Source organism: Pinus tabuliformis, chromosome 4_2 (genome assembly GCF_031772625.1).
Source record: "Pinus tabuliformis cultivar Carrire ecotype Pingquan chromosome 4_2, CPIR1, whole genome shotgun sequence".
Lineage (NCBI taxonomy): Eukaryota > Viridiplantae > Streptophyta > Pinopsida > Pinales > Pinaceae > Pinus > Pinus tabuliformis.
This window is the reverse complement of record NC_142304.1, coordinates 557,356,703-557,381,298: the sequence shown is the minus strand read 5'-3', so window position 1 is coordinate 557,381,298 and position 24,596 is coordinate 557,356,703. Positions and strand designations below refer to the sequence as shown.

Genomic DNA, 24,596 nt, shown 5'->3' with positions numbered 1-24,596 from the left:
CCACAAGGAGTAGTGAAGGTAGTATTTTCCTGATCTTCTGGATGTACAGCAATATGATTGTAACCTGAAAATCCATCTAAGAAAAACATGACTCTAGCCCTTGAAACTTTTTGCAGCAAGTGTTCCATCTTAGGCAGGGGTAGTTGTCATTTTTAGAGCATTTGTTTAGATTCCTGAAGTCCACACAAAGCCTGATTTCTCCATTCTTCTTTCTAACTACCACAAGGTTAGCTATCCACTTTGAATACCTTAGGGGAACTATGATCTTGGCATCCAACAACTTCTTGATTTCCTTTTCAATCAAAGGCAATAGGAGAGGGTTGATACTTAACTTCTTCTTAAAAGGGATGGTGTTCTTCTCTAGCGAAATCTTATGTTGAATGATGTTGGTGTCATAGGTCTTAAGATAATTGTATTCCCAAGAAAAAATATCAGCAAATTGTTTCATCAGGGTGCAATACTCGGAACTCTGGGCAGAAGACAAGTGAGTGGACAGATTTATGTATTTTGGATGGGCTAGACTCCCTACATTATGTTTATGAACAACAGACTCATTTTCCTTTTTGGCAAGCTTATAGGGTACATCATTATGATCAAATAGCCTCTCTAAGGGCACCAATCCTTTGGGTATATACTTACTAGGCAGTTGGACAATGCTTTTGTGGCCAATCTCGTCCTTTATCTTGGATTGGTTGCATTCTTCCATGGTTTCGTTTTCTTGGTCGATGTGCATTTTAGAAAATTCATCAACGATTTGTAAAAACTTATTAATCTCATCATCATCTTCAAAAACTTTCTAGTATTTGACATTGTCAGGAAGAGATGGTCTATATTTCACCTGAACTTCATAAGTTAATTTAGGAGGAAAAGGAGGAATAAACGTGCTATCAGATACAGCAAGGGAATCATCGAGTTGGTTCTTCATTCTTGGGATGTAAGAAATGCTGAAAATATTAGAAGATTCCTTAAGCTTCCATACCTCATCTCTGTATGCTTTCAGCCTTGGATGCTTTGCTTGGAAAGTTTTGTTGACCTGCTAAATGATAATGTCAGCGTCTCCAAACACTTTCAGACCTTTGGTTCCCATTTCTTTAGCAGAAATTAAGCCCAATATCAAGGCTTTGTACTTTGCTATGTTATTTGTGACTTGAAAAGTTAATTTGAAAGATAAATGAATGCATTCCTGTGTGGGGGACACAAGGACTACACCTACCCCTGCAACTTCCTTAGAGCAAGATCCATCAAAGAACATGTCCCAAATTTGTGGGCCTTCTTCCTCTGCGATCTGGCAAATTGGTTTCTTAAGCTATGTGGAGGTCAACTGGGATTCTTCAATCTAAAGAATACAAGCTCCAAAATCAGTGTCGATAGCATAGATGGGATGATTAGTAGGATTCTTCTCATCACTGATGATATAAGCCAATTGAGCCTCTCTGTATAGTCTCCTACTTTCACCTCCAAAAACTAGGACAGTAGCATGGGACAGATCATTTTGCAATGTTCCACCTAATCTCTTGATCCAGCCTTGGGAAAGCAACACGGAAAACATGGGGGGTACATCTGCTACCACAATATCCATCGTCATGCTCTTCATGGGCAGCTGAGACAAGGTAATGGCTAGGTCTTTGATTAATCCCAGACATTTCACTTTTCTAGAGTCAAAATAAAATAGGTCATGATAAGGCTTGGTAATGTCAAGACCCAACTCATCCATGACAGCCTTTGGCATTATATTATGGCTAGCTCCTATGTCCAAAAGGCAGTTGTGGAGGATTTTTTCATGAATAGTCAAAGAGACATAGAATGATGGGGAGTTGTCTTCAAATTTTCAATCATTGGGCTGAGAATAACAACTGGTTTTTCATCTTGTAGATTTACATATTCAGTGGAGGCTTGGATGGCTTTAGGCTCAAGGGCCTCGAGGATGGATCTTTTGAAGGACTCATTCTTCACTAGTTCAATCAGAGGTATAGGTATTCTTAGCTTTTGAATTTCTGATTGAAAACTGAAAGGAGAAGGAGACTTGTCAAGGCCTCTTACCTCGTGAGCTGGACCTTTGAGGATGATGGAATCAATTGTCAGTCACTTCTGCTTATTTGCTTGTTGTACTGAATGGACAGCAACTCTTTGAACAGGAGTTTCCTTGGCATTATTCATCTTTGACCTCAGATTATATCTTTGCTGATCTTCAGCGTGCAGAACAGCTTCACCATCCCATTCTTGGTTGATCTAGTCATTGAATAATGACTTTTCATAGGCAGCTGAGGTCAAAAAGGAGGCATTGCCTTTGTCTTCCAGAAAATGGATCTCGTCATCTTCTTCAAACTGCTCTTCTTCCATGACTACATTTTGGAAAGGGGTCTTTACCCTTTGGTCTTCATTGGCATCTTTGGTTCTTTGTCGAATCTGCAACTGCTCATTAGCTCTTCTATATGGATTTGGATTTCTAGGAGAAAAGGTATTAGGAACTCTTCCTTTCCCAAGGTGATGCTCAACCTTTAATTTGGAGATTTCAGAGGCTCATGACTCTATCATCTTGGTCATTTTATCTATCTTGGTATCTGAAGATGATGAATATTCGCCTCTCAGTCTCCTTCTATCAACATTTCCCTTGAGCTTCTCTGCAGTCATGATGTTTGATTCTACTTCCAAGGCTGCATCCTACATATCAGCCAAAGTAGCACATCGCCTCTCCCTCAACAGTAGACAGAGGTTAGAATCAAAAGCACTAGCATAGGTCAGTTTAGCAGAGGTAGTGGTGGGTTTTACTTCAGCTGGTATTTTGTTGTACATGTCGTTAAATCTCTTGTTGAAATCAGACAACAACTCACCATTTTCCCTCTTTAAGTTCCCAAACTTGGTGTGATAGTAGATTAGATCCTTGTTATCCCCCCAATGCTTTAGGAATGCATGATCTAAAGCCTCAATATCTGCTATAGATCTTGGGGTCATTTCTTTGAACCATTTTCTAGCCTTTCCATCTAGGCTTTGGACAAAGACTCTCATCCACACATCATCTTCACTAATGTCCAGTTTATCAGCATAGCTATAGAATGATTCAAGATTTTCTTCAGCTGTAACACCTTCAGTCCCAGTGAACTTAGGCCTATACTTCTAATATTATCTAGTAGGCATGGCATTTAAAGGAGTGGGTAGTACTAGAGGCCCATACCTAGCAGCTATGATTATTTCCATTTTGGTAGGTGCTTATGGTCCAGCCATAGCTGTGGTGGCTATAAGGGTACTAGAAATCTAAATGACAGAGGTTTTAGGAGTGATTGATAGGACTAAAGGAGTATGATGGATAGGAGGTGAGGTTTCCTTTGGGCTTACAACAAAAGGAGAACCTAAAGAATAAGGAGCTTTATGAATCTCTGAGATTTTCTCTTCACTACTACTATTAGATGTTATACTCTCAACATGTATTTGTTCTATTACCGGATTTTCTTGAAGAGATATAGAATATTGTTTAGAACTACTTGAACCTGATGATCCTTTCTGCAATGACTTTCTTTCTTTGATGATTTTTTCAGGGTCAGATACTGGGTTAGCTTGTGGCTTCTGAGGATTTCTCTGAGTATGCCTCACAAACTGAGCTAGAACTATGAAGTGGAGTCGCCAAGAGGTTCGTCCTCCAATAGAGTCGCCGATTACAACTGAAAAAGTGCCCAGACTTTGTCTATCATCAAAGCTAGATCTGTGTCGTCTCCCAGGGAAGCTGAGCTTTAGTCTCCTCTCCCCGACAGCGGTGCCAATTATGTTATCACTCCAGGAAACTCTCCTAGGTTGTAGCTTGAAGATGCCTGGTAACATATAAATCTTCAATATTGTTCTCTGAACTATTGGAATGGATGATGGTTTGGATCAAGTCAGATGACTGTTTCAACTCTGTTTTCACTTAAGACATGCATGAACACCCTCATCTTTACAAGGCTTTACACCACTAATGCTCAATAGTTTATAGATTCAATGGATAGATGGAGAATACTGACTGTACCAGCAAATGCATACATAAACACATATGAATGGCTAGCTGCATGAAGTAAAAGAAGCTTGCAAAATCTAATTTATCAATGCAGAGATAAGATGATAGTTATCTGGCATTAGATACATAAGAAAATGTGAATAACCTATTCAAGTGTAAGCTTAGAACAGAGGAGAAAATGAGAATTGAACATGTAACAGCAAAAGAAGCTTATATTGTTGGAATGAAGATGAGATGCTTATAGGAGTAGAGTCTCCACAGTCTCCAAAAGTTGAACCTTTGTTACTATGAACTTTCAAATATTTATAGGCCTTTTGCAATGATCCTGAGCCTTCTGAGGCTCGAGAGGTCTTAATCTATCCCCTCTGTCCTTTTAACTATTTGATGCCATGACTAGGCACGCATGAGCTCGGAGGTTTCTTCTTCTAACATCAAAGTAACTACATTCTTGTAGTTTGCTGCAATGTCAGGGAGCTCACTCGTGCCAGCGATGCTCCATGATCACTTCTATCGGTTTTGGCTGCATCGTGTCATTGCCTTTCCCCTTCCGACCTTTGTTATGTGATGGAATGGGTCTTCGGGCCTTTGTAATCCTTTAGATGCTAATAATGACAATTTCTCTATTTTACATAGAAAAACACTGCAACACTGTGAAATCTCACCAAGCTCTATTTATTTTGGACTTCAAAAGTCCCCAAATATGGCATATTCCTCTATCGGGTCTGCCCTTAATTGTTATCGCAAGTCGCAAATGGTCTGTTCCCAATCTTGCCTTTGTATTTTGAAATACGTTAAAAACACTGAAAATCATGAAAAAATGGCTTTGGCAGACCTGAAATATTACATATTTTCATTCCTGAACCCCTTCGGGTCCGGGTTTTATCGCATCGGTGTTGCCCCTTTGTATTTCGTTAAATAACGAAAATATGCAAAATACATAGGAAAATTCCTTTCGGCAAATTTTAAATCTTATGCAATATCATGTATATAACCGTTGGGTCCGGTTAATCATGCCTCTGTGAAACTCCGATGCGATATCACAATGCGACTAGTCGCAATCGCATATTGCTCATGCCCCGGGCTAATAATCGCTCCTTGTATTTTCTGATAGCGATCCTGCGATGTGATGTGGGTTGTCGATCTGTGCACTTGATCGACGGTACACGTTGCATCACCGACACCATCGCAAGTTCCATACGGTCCGCCCCCAATCCACCGATTACCTCCGCCAATTGCGACCCGCCGATCAGATCTGGACCGTTGATCAGCCAAATCTGATGGCTACTGTGCATTTCACTGTTTATGCCTTCGATACTTGGTTTTTCATTGTTTTTATGTGTTTTTACCTCCCGATAGTTCTTTTTTGCTGCTCAAAGGGTTCTTCTCCTACACTCGTTTTGATTTTTGGCACGATTTTACTAGCTTTTGAAGACTTAAAGAGCATATTTGGACCCATTTGGATCAGGACCTAATGCAATTATAGATGCAAGAGTAATATTTTGAAGTCTAGCTTATGGAAAAAGCGGAGAAAGAGGAGATGTGGCTGTCAGAGCTGAAACAAGGGACATTTCCGCTAAAAAAAATAGCAACACTGCACCTCAGGGGCTAACAGTACCTACCAATTTATTTCTTTCCTTGCAAAAAGACATTGATGTATATTCAAAAGGGGACATGTACTTACTTGATATATTTTGAGATGTAATGGATTTGCTTCCTCCTTGAAGGCTTGGTGGCTTGTCTTCCATGGATCTTAATGTTCTTCAAGTTTCCTTCTCCAAGTGGACTTGCTTGATGATGAGATTTTCTTGAAGACTTGTAGCTTGATGTAGGTCTTGCTCCAATCTACTCTTCTTTGTATGTGCCTTTATGTAAGGCTCTTCTTCTAGCTTTGTAGACCTCCTTGATGAATGATGGATTGTAGACCCTTCTTGTTCTTGAAGTGATTAAGACTTCTAGATTTGATACTTCAACTTTGTAGACGCTTCCCCTTGTTGAGTGTTCTTGAGTTTCCCTTTCCTTGATGTGTCACCTATGGTCTGATACCATGTTGAAGAATCTAGGGCAAAGTAGTATATTTTTATTCTTCATTACTTGATAACAATTTGTGGAGTCTTTTTTCTTTTCTTGTTAGCTTAATCTTCTTCTTATTATTATCAATGCATGTGTGTGTACTTGATCAAACTGCTACCAAAACATAAGAACAAGAACACAAAATGTTGGCTCTCTGCCAGGGCCAAAACCTCTCTTCTCTTGAGAGGAAAACCCTTTAGTGAATTTCTCTTATTGAAGCTTCTATTGATCAACACCAAACCCTAGAACCCTGACAAGAGGATCCTCCAAGCACAAGTCAAGCCTTCCCTCCTTTTTGTACCTTACAATCTGGCACTTCGTTTCCCAGCACTTTGCCCTCCTTCTTCCGACACTTCGTTCTCCTACTTCCAGCACTTCCTTCTCCTACTCCTTGGTGATAGGCTCTATTATACTAGTTCTAGAAGATACGTTTCTTCTTGATCCTAAGTGCACCTATTCACATAAGATGATGATCTTCTTCTCTTCACCAATCGAGCTTCTTCTTTGTGTAGGATTGTAGACCTGTAGTGGAAGCACTGTAGCCCTAAATTCTCGCACGTGTGGGAGGATTCGTGGTGAGTTTGGTTCCTTTCTCCTTCATATGTGAGAGTCCCTTCTATTGGTATGCCAAATTGTTCCATTTTTCAACCCTTTTTCCCTTCAAAACTATGACCTTATACCTCTGTTTTAACCTTGCAAACTCCCTCATTCTTGCACTAGTCCAAGAATTGTATCCCTTCTTGCACTAGATTCATGTTTCATATTTAAGAGTTACGAATCTGCTTAATTAATCATATTCGTAGATTATATGCCTTCAAATCTTTGTAACTAATAATTATCTTCCTAGAAATTATTTGATGGGAAATGAATTAATTATTTTGTTAGCATGGTCGAGTGCAGGTAGGATTCATGTACTGCTGGAAAATCTTCAACTACCGTAACAGCTCACCACTCCATGCAGACCCCGTGTTCTAGAACGATTAACTCAAGTTGGGCTCAGAGCATGGAGGAAAATCAGGGATATGGTGGAGATTAGGTTGATGGCCGAATACCTAGAATAGTCTTTTGTTATAGTTGAAAGGATCAACACAAGCTATTGTTGTTATTTTTGTTATAGCTGAAAGGCTCAGATTGGAAAGCTTGTTGTAATATGGTTACGACGGCAGGCCTGTATGAATGTATAAAATGTAGGACTCAGATAGAAAATGGTAGTGAGCGATAGATATAAAAAGGATACTGTGATTCTATCCTTTTGTAATTTTCCTTATATCGCCCTCGTTCTGGGATGGATTTGAATTCATGACGTATATTTGTTGATCATTAATAGAAAGGAACTATGCCATGTTTTCTCAATCTTGCACCGTAACTCTATGTTGATGTGTTGATTAAAGAGACGAGTTTTTACGTTTCCTAAATAGGGAAACGAGCTGGTTGGCTAGGGCCCAGCCAACCCAGCTCGTTCTCCCTTATGTTCTTCTCGTTTTCGGTTAAGGTGTGTTAATTATTTCGAATGCAAAGTGTGAAGTAAGAATATTTTTCTTTTATCTTTCTGCAAGGTTTAAATTTGATTTCATTACAGTGTGACGGATCCGTGGTGTGCGAGCTAGATTGAAGTGTAATCCTATGATTTTCTTCTTTGAAGTTTAAACTTGTTTTATGCCTAGATTGTGCAAGCATGCATTCCTACACTAGTGCATTTACAGTTTCACATATTGATTCTTTTAGTTCATTATAGTAATGGTCTTTTGTTTTTATTTGATAAATCTTAATGCGATCTTGAAGAGTGTGATTTTTGTTAAGTCTTAATGTGATTCTAAAAGCGTGATTTCCATTTTGAAGTTCTTTTGATATTTAGAATTAAATACACTTTTGAAACAAAACGTTGTTGCGACACACATTGGTCTGTGTCTACACTTTATATTATTTAGGAAAGCCTTGATTCATGCTTAATAATTCTTATAGGAAATCTTTCTGTGTTTAAAAGGCTATGCATGCAAATCAGTAGTGTGGATAGCTATCACAGGATTGAAGCCTGTTGTCACATCTAAATGATATCTTAGATTACATGCAAAATTTCCTTAGTTAAAAGTGTGCTTTGACTTTGGAATTAATTCTTGTTTTAAACATTAAAATATTAGTTGAAGCATCTTTCGGTTTGAGGAATTTACTTTAAAATTTATGTTCGCCTTTGAAAGTTATTTTTCTTAGTTAACACATTCTTTATTTTCTCGAAAGAAGGATTGGAAATCTTGGTGCAAGAACCTCTGTCCCAGTACAGGAATCAATCACCTAATACAGGAACAAAGTGCTCTAACCTTGAGGCTTAGAGTTCTTACATATAGACATAAATCTTCAATACAGGTGTAAAGTATACTCCCAACACTTACACTTTGTTCTGGTACTAGTGCAAGCACATTGAAGAAGTACAGAAATAATAACTTAGTATAGGGAGGAAGATCTAAAAGGATCCAGATATCTTCAAGGGTCCAATTGTTAATCTGGAACACAATTATATTGAAGATAAACATAGATTTACATTTTCAAAGATTTTTGCAAGAGATTTTGAGAATTCCTTTCATTTGTTTTCCTCTAAAAGTACTTTCTTTCATATTCCAACACTAGAATACCTTTGGTGTAAATTGTTGGGTGCTATTTTCTTTTTTATTCTACAAGATTGCAATTAAGGAAGTAGGAATAGAGTTTAGAAAAGTTCATATCATTTCTGGCATTTCCTATGCTTCATCTCTAAGTTTACGAGTGCTGATTTTCTTTTCCATTTGCAGCAATTAACAGATTCTTTTTCTTTTATAAGCATCTAAATTTTTTTTTTGGATTTGATTTCTTTAAAATGAATGCCTAAGAAAGGTAGGGGTCCAAATCCCAATAAGGGCTGACAAAATACTGAAATATCTGAAAACTCTTCTCATATTGGACCTTATTTTACAAGTATGAAGTCCAAGTTAACGCAAACTCATCACGCCGGAACAGTCCACCTGGATTCTGGACATAGTGATTCAGGTGTGACACAACCCGAAAAGGGGAAGGAGGAGGCTAGAGGCGATTGGAAAGTTCAATTCAACATTATTCAACCTTCACCTTCTAGAAGTAGTCTGATTGGAGGCACAACAATGGTTGATCATGAAGACCATGCAGAGGGGGCTGGCGAGAACCAGGTAAATGACGAACAGTCCACTTTTGGATTTCCAATAGTGAACTCGGAGAGAGAATGTACAAATGAATAATATTTCACCTTCAACTCTTCCACACTTTCATGGTAAGGTGCACGAAGACCCAGATTCATTTCTTTTTGAATTTGATATATTGTGTCGGAGTTATGATTATTCTTCTGATGCCTAGAAATTAAAGTTGTTTCCTGCAACTCTCAAGGATTCAACCTTGCACTCATTCATGGGACTAGGAGGAAACACTGTAAGTTCTTGGGACCAAATGAAGAGAGTATTTTTGAATAAATATTAGGAATATTGCAAAACTAGAGAAATGCAGGACGAGATCTTCACCATTGTACAAGGTGATGATGAGACCTTGGAGGATTACTTAGAGATATTTTTGTATATACTCCAAAGGTCCAAACATAAATTTGATTTAAGTAATATTTGAACCTTGTTCCTACAAGGACTTACTAAGGACTCTAAACATAATCTGTATTTGTTAGGACAAAGAGACATTCCTCAGAAAAATTTTGAACAAATTTGTGACTTGTACAGGAAGTTCTCCAGAAACCAATCTAGATCCACTAGAGGAGGTCAATGCAAAACTAACAAACTGGGATCTACATATGCTATGATCATTGGCTTGGAGAATAAAATGAACAATATGAAAATTGAAATAATGAATATTGTTAGCAAACAAATAGACTCTTTGAAATTTCAGCAAAAACTAGAAAAAGAACAAGAGTCATTGTCTATTTTTTGTCCAAAGTGTAGAAAGAAGCATCCTTTAAGAGAATGTCCTACTGATATGAAAAGTGCTAATAAATGTGTGATTTGTGCAGAGAACCATGCCATCAAGGATTTCCCCTCCATACTAGGATTAAAATTTGTACTCGAAGGAGAGCATTTCGAACCTGAGTCTTTACATTCCATGGGAGCGCGAAGGAATTGGCCTCAGGTAAGTGCAGGTATGGCTCCTGAACCACATTTTTATGGCTATAATGCATCTCCATATTCCTATTATAATAATAATAATCACTCTCAACATTGGCAGCATGGGAACCATTTCCATCATGGACAGTCCTCTCAACCTTGGAAACAAGGATGGAGAGGGCCAAACCATTCATATCATTCCTATCCTACTCAGATGCCATCATATCCTCCTTCTTATGCACCACACCATATGTCACAACCATATTTTCCCTCTCTACCTCAACAAAGTCAATCATTGCCACCATTGCCTTTTCCAACACCATTCAGACTACCTCAACTACCTGCTCAACTAGTATTGAATCCTAATAATGGTAAAATTGATTCATTCAGTTGGATCGCCCCTTTCCCTACCTATCAAACCTTGTCGGTTGGGATTAATGAGCTTCAATTCATATCAGGAAGGGTAGTTAAACCATAAAAACAAAAATAGTCCACAGTGATTATTGAGGATAAAAATGAGGAGGTAACTCCTGATCATTCGAAAAATAATATCACTCTCCATCCCATTCCTGTACCTTCAAATTCACCATCTTCTTCAAACTAGCCCCCCTATCTAGAGCGGTTGGCCATGGAGAAGAGTGACCTCGATTCTACCCTAGATTCTAAATTAAGGAATCTTTGTATAAAGGTTCTTTTACTTTAGGCTATCTGATAAATTCCCATCTATACCAAGATCATCCAGGAATTATGTCTTAAAAAGCCAGGGAGGAAGAGAGTAAAACCTCAAACCATTCAGTTTGTTGGTAGAGCAACTAAGTTGATGATAGGATGTGTATTGATGGAGAAATATACAGATCCTGGAAACCCAGTTGTTTCTATCCAGATAGGTGATATCCTTGTCTCTAATGTATTAATAGACCTGGGGGTGGCCATCAATGTGATGACCAGGCAAACCATGGAACAACTTGGGTTGAGCCACATTCGTCCTACACCCACTGTGCTTGAACTTGCAGACAGATCTAAAATCAAGCCCAATGGAGTATTGGACGACATGGTTGTCTCTATAGATTCATGGGAATACCACGTGGATTTCATTGTGCTTCAGCCAAAGAATCCCGTGGGAGGACATCCTTTGATTCTGGTGCGACCATGGCTTGCCATGGATGATGCCTATAATGGATGTCGCTCTGGTGACATGTACATTTCACATGGTGACTCTAGGAAAAAAGTCACCTTATACCCACCTGCTAGATCTATTCGGGAACTTAAGGATACCTTATGGTTGGATTATGATAGTCATGATGAGGAGACCCAACATATTTCTTCAATTCATCATCATACTGATTCTGCTCAAGATGGTTAATTGCGATATTTCTTGAACAATCTAGACACTATGCCTGGTTTTGATACACTTCATCAGATCTTTAGTCTAGATTTTCAAGAGAACTTTGATTCCCAACCTTCCTTATCCCATACTGTGGCATCATCTTCCAGTACTCTTGAGCCCGAGACTACTCTTGTTGAAATCAGTCCAAGAAAATCCTTACACATTAGTTTAGACCTGGATTCATCTTAGCAAGAGTAGCTTGTTACCTTGTTGTGAGATCATTTGGATGCATTCACTTGAAGTTATGAAGACATGAAAGGCATTCCTCTTGAGACTTGTACTCATCATATCTATATCTAGGAGGGAGCCTAACTTTTTCGACAACCCTAGAGATGAATGAATCCAAACTAAGAGATATTGTTAAGGAAGAATTACAAAAACTCCTAGATGCTAATTTCATCTACCCCATTTCTAACAGCCAATGGGTCTCTCCATTAGTGATAGTCCCTAAAAAAGATGGGAGATGGCGTATTTTCATTCACTATCGAGAATTAAACAAATCCTCTCAAGGATTACTTTCCCCTCCCTTTCATTGATCAGGGGCTAGATACCCTTGCTGGTAAAAAGTACTTTTCATTTTTATATGGCTTCAGTGGCTATAACCAAATCCAGATCACACCTTCAGATCAAGACAAAACCACCTTTACATGCCCTTGGGGTACATTTTCCTACCAAGTGCTTCATTTTAGGTTGTGTAATGCACCCACTACTTTTCAAAGGGATGTGATGTCTATTTTTGCTGATCTTGAATGTGTTGAGATTTATATGGATGACTTTTCTGTGTTTGGTAACTCATTTGATGAAGCTCTTAAAAATTTATAAAAAGTGCTTTTGCGTTGCCAAGAGGCCCATCTTTCTTTGAGTGATAAGAAAATGTAGATTAATGTGTAAAGTAGGAGTGGTTCTTGGTCATTTGATTTCTAACAAAGGTATTTAGGTAGACCCCGCTAAAATTGAAGTTATCATTCGTCTTCCTGCACCCAAAACTCAAAGGGAAGTGAGAGGTTTCCTAGGACATGCTGGTTATTACCGGAGATTCATTAAATTTTTTTCCAAGATTGCTACCCCCCTTTTTCGATTACTAGCTAAGGATAGTGAATTCACTTGGTCCACAGCTTGCCAACAGTTGTTCGAAACATTGAAGGAAAAATTAGTACAGGCACCATTTTTTAGAGGACCAAGCTGGTCCTTGCCATTTCATATTTCCTCTGATGCTTCAGACACTACTATTGGCGCAACCTTAGGACAAGAAGAGAATAAACAGTCCTATGCTATTTACTACATCAATAAAAAGTTTTCACTTGCCTAATTTAACTATACAGTGACTGAGAAAGAATTTTTAGTCGCTCTTTTTTCTATTAATAAATTCAAACATTATATTACAGGATATGAAGTTTATGTGCATACTGTTCATTCTGCTATAAGATATTTAATGAATAAACCTTTAACTAGTGGTAGAGTGACTAAGTGGTTACTTTTATTACAAGAATTCAATGTTACAATTTTTGATAGGCCATGAAATTCTAACGTTGTAGCTAATTATCTTTCCAGATTAAACAATCCTGGTGAAGCAATTCCTGTTGATGATGATTTCCCTGACAAATATCTTTTTGCTATCTCGGAAAAATCTCCATGGTTTGCTGACATAGCCAATTATTTAGTCACCAAGAAGACACCACCTCACTTATCCGCCAGTGAAAAGCGGAATATTATTCAGAAAAGTTCTTCATATTCTTGGATACAGGGAGACCTCTTTTACACCGGACCAGATTTTGTTATTCGTAGATGTGTAAGAGAGGAAGAAATGTTTGATATTTTAAAATCTACCCATGATGAACCTTGTGGTGGCCACTTTGCTGACAAATGAAGTGCATATAAAATTTTACGCACTGGATATTTTTGGCCTTCTTTATTTAAGGATGCCAAACAATATGTTAAGCGTTGTGATAGTTGTCAACGAATGGGTCATCATGTTCAAGACAATGAAATGCCTTTATGTCCTTAAGTCATTATTGAGCCCTTTGAAAAATGGGTTATTGATTTTGTAGGACCCATAAATCCCACATCTTTAAATAAAAAGCATATCTTGGTTTGTATTGATTTTGTTACTAAATGGGTAGAGGCTAAAGCTGTTTCTTTTGCCACTGAAAGAGTTGTTGTTGATTTTTTTTTATGAAATTTTTACTAGATTTGGTGTTCCTAGAGAAATTGTTTCTTAAAATGGACTGTAGTTTGTTTCTAACTTGGTACAGGAAGTCATGAATCAATATAAGATTCAGCACATGAAATCTACACCGTAACACCTGCAAGCAGATGGCCAAGTGGAATCCACAAATAAGGTGAGCGAATCCATCCTCACGAAAACAATAAACATTAACAGGAAGGATTGGGCTAGTCAGTTGCCTGAATCCTTATGGGCTTATTGAACCACATGAAGGAACAACACGGGGCATACACAATATGAGATGGTGTATGAAAAACAAGTCCTTTTGTCAATTGAATTTCAGGTAAAGACTTTTAGGACTGCATTTCAGTTGGGTCTAGATCCTCAGAAGCACAACAACAACATCTATTGTAGCTAAATGAATTGGATGAATTTTGAAGGGATGTTGTTCAACAGAATATTTTGGTGCAGCAACAATGCAAGAAATGGCGTGACAAGTTTATCAGGAAAAGTAGTTCCAACCACGTAATTAGGTACTTCTCTATGATTCTATATTTAAACATTTAAAAGGGAAGTTCCATACTTGTTGGATGGTACCATATGAGGTAATTAAGTCTTAGATAATGGGGCTGTAGAAGTCAAAACCATCGATGGGTGAGATTCAATTTTCCTTGTGAATGGCCATAGGCTTAAAGTATATTTTCAGCCCGTCACAAAGGAAGACTTCATGCAGCAAGTGCAGCAGGAGTCTGAACTTCAGTTGGTAGGTGGCTATGCCAACCTATTGTGATCTGATTTATTCTCTCATGACATGAAATTTAAGGAAAATCCAAAAAATTATATAAGTAATTAAAAAGAAAAAAAGTTTAAAAAGAAAAAGAAAAAGAAATTTTCCTGTGATTGTGAAAATCAGTTCTACTGACATAATTGCAGAAGGATCAACCTAAAAACTAGCTTATTGGCAAGGAGATCAGTTCTAATAAAATGGGAATGTTGTTTTATCTTTAGATGTGTTAACTGTCACCAAGAAGAAGCAAGTTCAAGTACAGGAATCGAGCCCTTATCCAAGTTTGGGATAGCTGGCACGAAAATTATTATTTTCAAGCAACACTCAATTCCCGCTACATTTATTTTAAGGATCAGCACTATGCAGGCAAATATCAGGTGAAATTCTGCCTTTCTTATATTCCCATTTTTGAAAAAAATCCCCTTATTTTCTTCTTTTAATATCCCAAAAGTTCACCATCCCTGTCTTAAAAAAAAAAAAAAAATTCCCTATCTGATTTTGTACTTCCCTCTTTTCCCTTGAAATTATTTTCCCCAAAATCCCTTTTCGATTTACCCCTATTCGTGGTTTCACTCTTGAATTCCATGTCATAATTTCCTTCCTATTATAAAAATGTACCCTTTTCCCACTTCCTTTTTCCCTCATGGATTGATTGCAGGATCTGATGTGAACCTACAAATCAGATCGAAAGGCATATGTTAACACCAAGGAATGGCGAATAAAATTTCCTTTGTATATTCAGAAAATCTTTTTAATCTAGTCTATGAATTGTATCCTATCATAATTCTCTTTTGGCTCCTATTACGCTACAAATATCCCTAGCTTAGGAATGTATGTTCAAAGTGAAATCAGATTCGATGCAGGCATGGGTAGTGCAAGCATGTCTAAGGTGCAAACATGCTCGACGCGGGCATGATTGGTGCAGGTACATTCAAGTATATGCACGATTCAATGAAGGAATCCTCACTGTTGAGTGCGCCCAACTCAACACACATGTTCGGTGTAGGAACACCTGGTGTAGAAAAAAATGTGTAGTGAAGCTTATCTTTTGTTTCATGAACCTTTGTACAAGCAGAACAACTATTCCATCTAAAGACCATGACATTCAGTTGATATTATGATTAATGCTTTGTTTCATCATTTACTAGATTAGGGAGAAATAATTTAAGTGTAAGGATATTTTAGGCTATAAAATATTATCTTTTTAATAAGTACTAAAGTACTCTTTATGTGAAATCATGGAGTAAATGCGGAGCGGTATGATTCTCCAGGAATTTGATACTTACCTTCCCTTGAAAAAATTATCACCTGATAATAATAGCCTAACCCCGTGTCCGACCTTGCATGACCGTTATGTTAAATTATTGTCTAAACCGCCATCTCTTCCAATCATTATAGTCTACCTGTACTGACACCAATTCACATTCGCATCCATGTGATTTTAATGATGAAGCATGACCCTTTGGGAAATGGTTGATTTAACAGCAGGTGTGTAGCTCAATCACCATTTGAGTTTTTTGCTGTGATATTTTTTGAAACGGAGAGTGGGTGAATTTGAAAAAACATGGCACCTGTAAGGATTGAGCTACGATCCATAGAGATGGAACAGAAAGTTGAGTATAGGATTAGTCTTGAACTGTTGTAGGAATCTAGGTTCCTCCCGTTCCTACAAAAGTTTGATGGGTTTGACTCAGCTATAGCAATAACATTTTCCCGTACCTTCGATGGGAGCCAAGCTAAGGTTGGTTCGCTGGAGTTTGCAGTAACAGAAGGATCTATGTCTCGGGATACAAGGTTTCCAGTAGTAGGGGAGAAATGGTTCAAGAAGGAAAAGATGGAAAAGAAACTGTGGCACCGGTTCGTGGTCAACCCAAAGCAGAAGGCAGATTGGAAGAACAGCCTCCAATGGGACACCATGATAGGGAAGTGGAAGGATCTCATGTATGTGTTGCAGAAGTTCCTTACTTGCAAAGGCCGCTATTCACTAACTTTCCTCTACCACATATGCCTAATCTTACACTTTGAGTCCGATAAGCTCATCAACTTCCCATATTATTTTCTTAGAAGTTTATAAAAGATGGCGAAGGGGGTTCAGAAAGGAAAATCCAATCAGGCTGCATGCAGACTATATCACCATGGGCTGATTACAATCTTAGTTAAGAGGGAACTAGAAGCTAGAAGTATGACTTGGGAGGAATTCTTGGAGGAGTTTCAGGGCTGGAGCGTAGAGAAGTCGACTCAAAAGAAAAGTGCAGGAAAGTCAACCCCGAAGAGGAGTGCAGAAAAACTGAATTCGGCTCAAAAGAGGAGTGCAAGAAAAAAATGAGAAATCAGAAATGATGACCCCGCATCCTACTAGGTCCAGGAGATCGGCCAAACGAAGAACTGCTTCCTCAAGGGTGGGTCACATTCAATCGACCTCTCTGATATCGTTGGATGACTCGCCACCTACTTCACTAGGTAAAGATAATCTTTTGGTTCTTGCTGAGGCAGCAACTCACATAGTGCTTGATGGTGACTATGTGAAGGAAGACAACAAACCATTGTCGGTTCTCCTTGGCAGAATGAAGAAAAGAAATGTGATGTTGAGTACAAGTAAGGACTTGACAGAGGGTCAGATGAATGATCAGGGTGATGAAACCTTCGATGGTTTTGAAGAGCAGGGTACTGAAACCCTTGACATGATGAATGAGTAGGGTGTTGAAACCCTTAATGGTTTTGAAGAACAGGGTACTAAAACCCCTGGTGAGATAGATGAGCAACGCACTGAAGCCCTTAATACCTCTAAGGAGCAAGGTACTTAAACCCCTAATAAGGTAAAAATGCAAGGCACTAAGACCCTTAGTAATATTGCTATTCTGGGTGTCGAAACCCTTGATGATGTTACAATGCAGGAATTGAAAGGTGGTCAAGACAATTTCGATATGGATAAAGATGCCACATGTCTGGAGTCGACTGCTGAAAATTCGGTGCCCAAGGAGAAATCCACCCTATGCTTGAATAATTGTATAGAAGAACTCAAACAACATGTTTATGGCTTGGAGGTGTTAAATCGAGCCATGAAGGAACAACATATAGAGCATAAACGAGCAAACACGGAATTGGCAAGGGAGGTGAAGGAGCAGAAGCAACAAGTTAAGATATGGAAGTATTGGGTTTTGAAGTGTTATGAGCATATTAAGAAGGTGACTAAGAAACTTAAAAAGGTTCGAAGCAGGAAGGCAAAAATAATGAGAGAAGGAATTAGTTTACAAGTTTAGAATTAAAGGGAGGTCCTTTTATTTTGGTTTTTTGCAACAAGTAAGGGTTGTGTGAGGACCCACAACAACTTAAGGAGGGGAGGATGTTGGTAGGCCAAATTTTTCCATTTTTCAACCCTTTTTCGCTTCAAAACCATGACCTTATACCTCTATTTTAACCTTGCAAACTCCCTTATTCCTGCACTAGTCCAAGAATCGTATCCCTTACTACACTAGCTTTATGTTTTATACTTAAGAGTTACGAATGTGCTTAATTAATCATTTTCGTAGATTTAATGTAATTAAATCTTTGTAACTAATAATTATCTTCCTAGAAAGTATTTGATGGGCAATGAATTAATTATTTTGTTAGCATGGTCGAGTGCAGGTAGGATTCCTGTATCACTGACGAATCCTCAACTACTGTGACAACTCACCACTCCATGTGGACGCTGTGTTCTGGAATGATTAACTACAGTTGGGCTCGAAGCATGGAGGAAAATTAGGGATATGGTGGAGATTAGGGCGTCGGCCGAACACTTAAAATAGTGTTTTGTTATAGCCGAAAGGCTCAACATGAGTTGTTGTTGTTATTTTTTTTATAGCCGAAAGGCTTGAACTGGAACGCTCGTTGTAATTTGGTTACGGATGCAGGCCTGGATGAATGTATAAAATGTAGGACTCAGATAGAAAATGGTAGCGATCAATAGATATAGAAAGGATATTTTGATTTTGTCCTTTTGTAATTTTGCTTATATCGCCCTCGTTTTGGACTGGATTTGAATTCATGATGTATGTTTGTTGATAATTAATAGAAAGGAACTATGCCATGTTTTCTCAATCTCACACTATAACTCTATGTGGATGTGTTTATTAAAGAGTCGAGTTTTTACATTTCCTAAATAGAGAAATGAGCTAGTTGGCTAGGGCCCAGCCAACCCAGCTCATTCTCCCTTGTGTTCTTCTCGTTTTCAATTAAGGTGTGTTAATTATTTCTAATGCAAAGTGTGAAGTAAGCAGATGTTTCTTTTATCTTTCTGCAAGGTTTAAATATGATTTCATTACAGTGTGATAGATCCGTGGTGTGCAAGCTAGATTGAAGTTTAATCCTATGATTTCCTTCTTTGAAGTTTAATCTCATTTTCTGCCTAGATCGTGCAAGCAAGCATTCCTGCACTAATGTGTTTACAGTTTCACATATTGATTCTTTCAGTTCATTCTAGTAATGGTATTTTGTTTTTATTTCATAAATCTTACTGTGATCCTAAAGAGTGTGATTTCTATTAAGTCTTAATGTGATTCTAAAAGAGTGATTTCCATTCTGAAGTTCTTTTGATATTTAGAATTAAATACACTTCTGAAGCAAAACGTTGTTATGAAACACACTAGTCAGTGCCTGCACTTTATATTATTTAGGAAAGACCTGATTCGTGCTTAATAATTCTTAAAGGAAATCTTTCTGGGTTTAAAAGGTTATGCATGCAGATCAGTAGTGTGGATAGCTATTACAGGATTGAAGCCTGCTGTCACATCTAAATGATCTCTTAGATTACATGTAGAAGTTCCTTAATTAAAAGTGTGCTTTGAATTTGGAATTAATTCTTGTTTTAGACATTAAAATATTAGTTGAAGCATCTTTCGGTTTGAGGAATTTACTTTAAAAGTTTTGTTCACCTTTGCAAGTTATTTTTCTTAGTTAACACATTCTTTATTTTCTCGAAAGAAGGATTGGAAAGCTTGGTGCAGGAACCTCTGTCCCGATACATGAATCGATCTCCTAATACAGGAACAGAGTTCTCTAGCCTTGAGGCTTAGAGTTCCTGCATAAAGACATAAATCTTCAGTACAAGTATAAAGTATACTCCCAATACTTAAACTTTGCTTTGGTACTAGTGCAAGCACATTGTAGAAGTACAGGAATAATAACTTAGTACGGGGAGGAAGATCTAAAAGGAGACAGATATATTCAAGGGTCCAATTATTAATCTGGAACACAACTATACTGAAGATAAACATAGATTTACATTTTGAAAGATTGTTGCAAGAGTTTGAGAATTCCTTTCATTTGTTTTCCTACAAAAGTACACTCTTTCATATTCCAACACTAGAATATCTTTGGTGTAAATTGTCGAGTGATCTTTTCGTTTTGATTCTGCAAGATTGCAATTAAGGAAGTAGGAATAGAGTTTAGAAAAGTTCATATCATTTCTGGAATTTCCTGTGCTTTGTCTCTAAGTTTACAAAACCCTCGGGTTGACAATTAAGTGTTGAAGGAGTCTGCTTGATAGCAATTCCCGCACCCAACACCTTCTTCACTTCAATGAGAGGCATTCTAGGTCTAAGTTGCAAGCCCAAAAAATGAGAAGTATGGTATTGTTATATTTTTTCTTATATTTATACATAAATCCCCCCTTTTCTCGCACGTGTGATTGCGTTTACCCTAGAAAATAGTCCCTCAAACTTTGTTTTTCTTCCTCCTTACTTCGTTGCCCTAGTAGACCTTCCATCGTTCCTATTCTCCTTATTTTTCTTATGGATTTCAAAGTTGAGTGAATGTGTTTTATAGAGGAATGGAAAACCTCTATATATAGAGGTTTATCCCTCCATTTAGGCCGACTTATCAACTGTTTACAGGCCGACTTGTCAGCTGTTTCTATGTCGACTTGAGCACTACTAGGAGGTTGGCTTGTTGAGAAAATTCCAGATAATTTCCATGGTGGTGTAGCATGCTTGAAGGAGCATCTTTATGGTGCCATTGCATAGGAGTAGACTTGACCTTGCTTGGAGGTTTTCCCTTTGACTTTAATATATATTTATACATGGTGTAACATGCCTTTAATGCCTTCAACATTTCCTTTTGACTATTTGACTCACCTATAACACTTTGACATGTGCTAGACCTATTTCAATGAGCAAGAAACTCATTGACATATATTACAAAAATAATATTTCTTTTCTTGAATAAGTACAAATATCAAAAGTACAATTATGAAGAAGGAACCTAGTTACATTTCCTTCAACACTTATTTGCCTCAAATTTGTCTTCTTTGCTTGCCTCATAAAGTCCAAGTTACTTTCTCTTGGAGGAGGAAAAAATGGTCTGTATATATAGTGTCTTTAGAGGTCGAATGGGTGTGACCAAAGAGGCAGGCCAGCGTAAATTTTTAGAGGGTTGACTTTAGGTTTTGGGGCCAAGAAATTGAATATTATAAATTCAGATTTTATCTTTTAAAAACCAACATGAAGAATGTGTCACATTTTTTCTCTTTTGACAATAGCATGAAGAAAAATATTTATATTTATCATTATTGATACATCAAGGGCTAAAATATTAATTATGAAGACTAACCATAGCTACAAAATTCAACTCTCCCTATTAGATAGGGAGGAATTCATAATGACTATCCAGATGTTCTCATGTTGACAAATTTCTCTACGAAAAGGTTATAACAATTCATCAACATCAACATCATCTGATTACCATAATATGGTCAACAACTTTGTCACATGGTAAATCAACAAAATCAACATTATCCAATTACCATAATATGGTCAACAGCTGTGACACATGTTAAATCATCAACATCAACAAGTTACCATAGTTTTTGTCGGTACCTTTGACCTATGGTGTATCATTACCATAATCCTCGTCGGTACTCCTATCACATGGTACATCATTTAACATCAGCTAGTCACCATGATTTTGGTCGAAGCCATTGACCTATGGTATACTTAATAGTCTTGGTTCACCATCATCCTGTTCAATCTCTTTTACTCATGATGAAACCCTAGGGACACACTCAATCCATTTGAGTAATCTAGTCCCAAATCTAAAGGCCTCACTCTAGGCCATGCTACTAAATGGGCTCACTCAATCTATATGGAGAATAATATGACCCTAATGCTGAAAGGAACTGTCTCAACTCAGTGATATTGGGCCTCTAAGACCATTCTTCCTAGTTTTGTCAATATACTTGACACAAGAAGAATGATTGTCCTTTTCTAGACCATTCTCCCTAGTTTGGTCAACAGAGTTGACATAGGGAGATTGTTTGTCACTGATGTTATTACTCTGGACCATTTTCCCTAATCCTGGTCAACCTGACCTAGGGAGAATAACTATCCTAGATGTCGTAATCTCATCACTCCCTCTTAATGAGAGACATGCTCAATCACTCTAATCTTGTCCTCAAAGTATATAGACTTCATCCTAGGCTGGAGGCTATGTCAAAAATTTGCTTCACTGTAGAATAATACTAAATCCATATTGTTTCCTTTTGTACCATGTCTCAGTATTGTATCTCACTGTGCTTAAACCTATCATCATGGTTGTCACCTACACCTGATCAAGAAAATTATGAAAATAGCTTCTGAAACCATATTGTTTCACAACTCTCCAACCAAGCTGCAACATACTTGAATTCTACAGTATTGAGTGCAACATATGTTTGCTTCCTTCTCATCCAAGAAATCGTCACAAAGCCTAAACTAAAGAAAAATGCTAATGAACTATTTCTATATTATGCACTCTCAGCCAAATATGAATCTTGTGAGTCCCTACAACTATACTTAACTATTTGAGGCATATCTTATAACTAATTATGCCTGGAAAAACTGTACCACATTGGTACCTCAACACATGTTGAACCACATGCCTTTTCTCTACCATATATTGATCAACTTACTTCATTGAGTAGCTAATTTCTAGTTACCCTAAATAGGTACTCTTTATGAAACAACTTATGATGTGGAAATCCTAGTTTCTCCCTCTATCACCGCTACTTTCTAGCATATCAATCATCTAGCCTAACAATGTCAATGATATTCATCATCTCTAACTCAGAGGTCAACTCCCTATGAAGTTAAGATAGGGCTCTATGATTTCTCCTTATGTTATAGATGTAATTCTTTCTACCACAATTTATCCCTTTGATACATGAGTCCTTTTGCTTCCGTAAGAGACAAATCATATAGGATCAATATTGATCCCAAAAATACCAATCCTAATGTGTCTCCTTGTGATCATACAAAGGCTTCTTTAATCATGCAACTTCTTCTCATGTACCTCAAAGCATTGGGGTAGTTCTATGTACACTTCTTCTTCCTGAATTACTTCATTGAGAAAAAACAAAGTTACCAATCAAATGAGAACTATTACCTCAAAAGGAGAACTCTAGCAAAAAAACCCCCAAAAAAACATGAAAAAACAACCCAAAAATGCAAAGTGTCGATTCTACATCACTTTTTTTTCAGGGTAAATTTTCAACATTTTTTTAAAATGATAGTAAAAGCCAATTTTTTTGGTGTAAAAAATACCCTTAAAATGAAAAGTGTTGATGCTAGAATAACATATTTTTTTGGGGAAAATTTTCAACATTTTTTTAGCAATGGCGTTAAAGCTAAAATATCATGACTCTGAAAAAACCTTAAAATTCCAACAATTTTCAAGCATGACATTAAATATAAAATATCAAGTCTCTGAAAAGCCTTAAAATTTCAACAATTTTCAGCCATAACGTTAAAGATCAAATACGTATAATTTTTTTCAACCATAGCATTAAATATAAAATTTCACAACTAAGAAAAACCTTAAAATTTTGACAATTTTTCAACCATGGAATTAAAACCAAATATCACGACTACAAAAAACCTTAAGCTTTCATTATATTTAAACCATGGCATTATGGAAAATTATATGACCAAAAAAAGATTTAAAAATGAACACTTGAATTAAAGTCATTATACCAAGAGTAAATTCTTTTTTAAATGTTAAAAGTATAGCTATTTTAAAATCTTAGCCTAAGACCACTTGACACATTGCAACGAAAATTTTAAAATCAAACATCAAATTGACATGCAGTGTAGGTGAACTCAACCTATTGCAATGAAATATTAAAAATCAACCATAAAATTGACATACTGTGGGGGCATACTTGATCCATAAAAAACTTTAAAATCAACTATCAAATTGACACATAATGGGGTCGAATTGCTAGTCGAAGATCGACACAGACCATGCAAAAAAATAATAATAATAATAATAATAAATAAAAATGAAAAATACAAAATAAAACAAAAATTAAAAGATTGAAAAAAAAAGAGTAAAAAAAAAAAGTTTAAAAAAATAATAACTAATAAATAAATAAATATATTAAAACATAAAAAAAAAGATAAAAAATTACCCAAAAAAAATCAAACATAAAAAATATATATACAAAATGTCTTCCAGAGAAATCGCAAAGTAGTTTTCTGAGTCAACACATTCAAACCACTTACTAGAATTCATCATGAGGAAAGAGATAAAAAAAACATAATATATATATATATATATATATATATATATATATATATATATATATATAAAAATTCAAGCATAAAAATTGTTTATGAGTCCATCGATGTCATAAATCGGATCACTAATGATGACACAACCAATTTGGTTGGTCATTTCCTTACCTCAGCTTTTTTTAGCTTCCAAGGTGAGTTCTATGAACAAACTTGTAGGGATGCAATGGGTTCGCTTCTTTCCCCTATAGTTTCCAACTTATTCATGGAATATTTTGAGACCAAAGCTTTGGCCTCTGCTCAATTTTGTCCCAAGCGATGGAAGAGGTTTGTTAATGATACTTGCATTGTTTGGCCCCATGGTCATGATAAATTAGATTTGTTTCTCAACCATCTTAATTCCCAATCTGACTTCATCAAATTAATGATGGAAGTCGAGGTAGATGGGCACCTTCCTTTCCTTGATATTCTCCTCTCTAGAATGAATGATGGTTTTGTTTCTCACCAGATTTTTCTCAAACAAACTCACACGAAACAATATCTTCATGTCAATTCTCATCATTTTCTCGCTCAAAA

General features: G+C 37.0%; 1 pseudogene; it reads left to right on the top strand.

Annotated features, from left to right (window-relative positions):
• The window catches only part of LOC149170477 (uncharacterized), a 36,932-nt pseudogene extending 19,740 nt beyond the window's left edge, over positions 1 to 17,192 (top strand).
• The last annotated feature ends 7,404 nt before the right edge of the window (positions 17,193 to 24,596 follow it).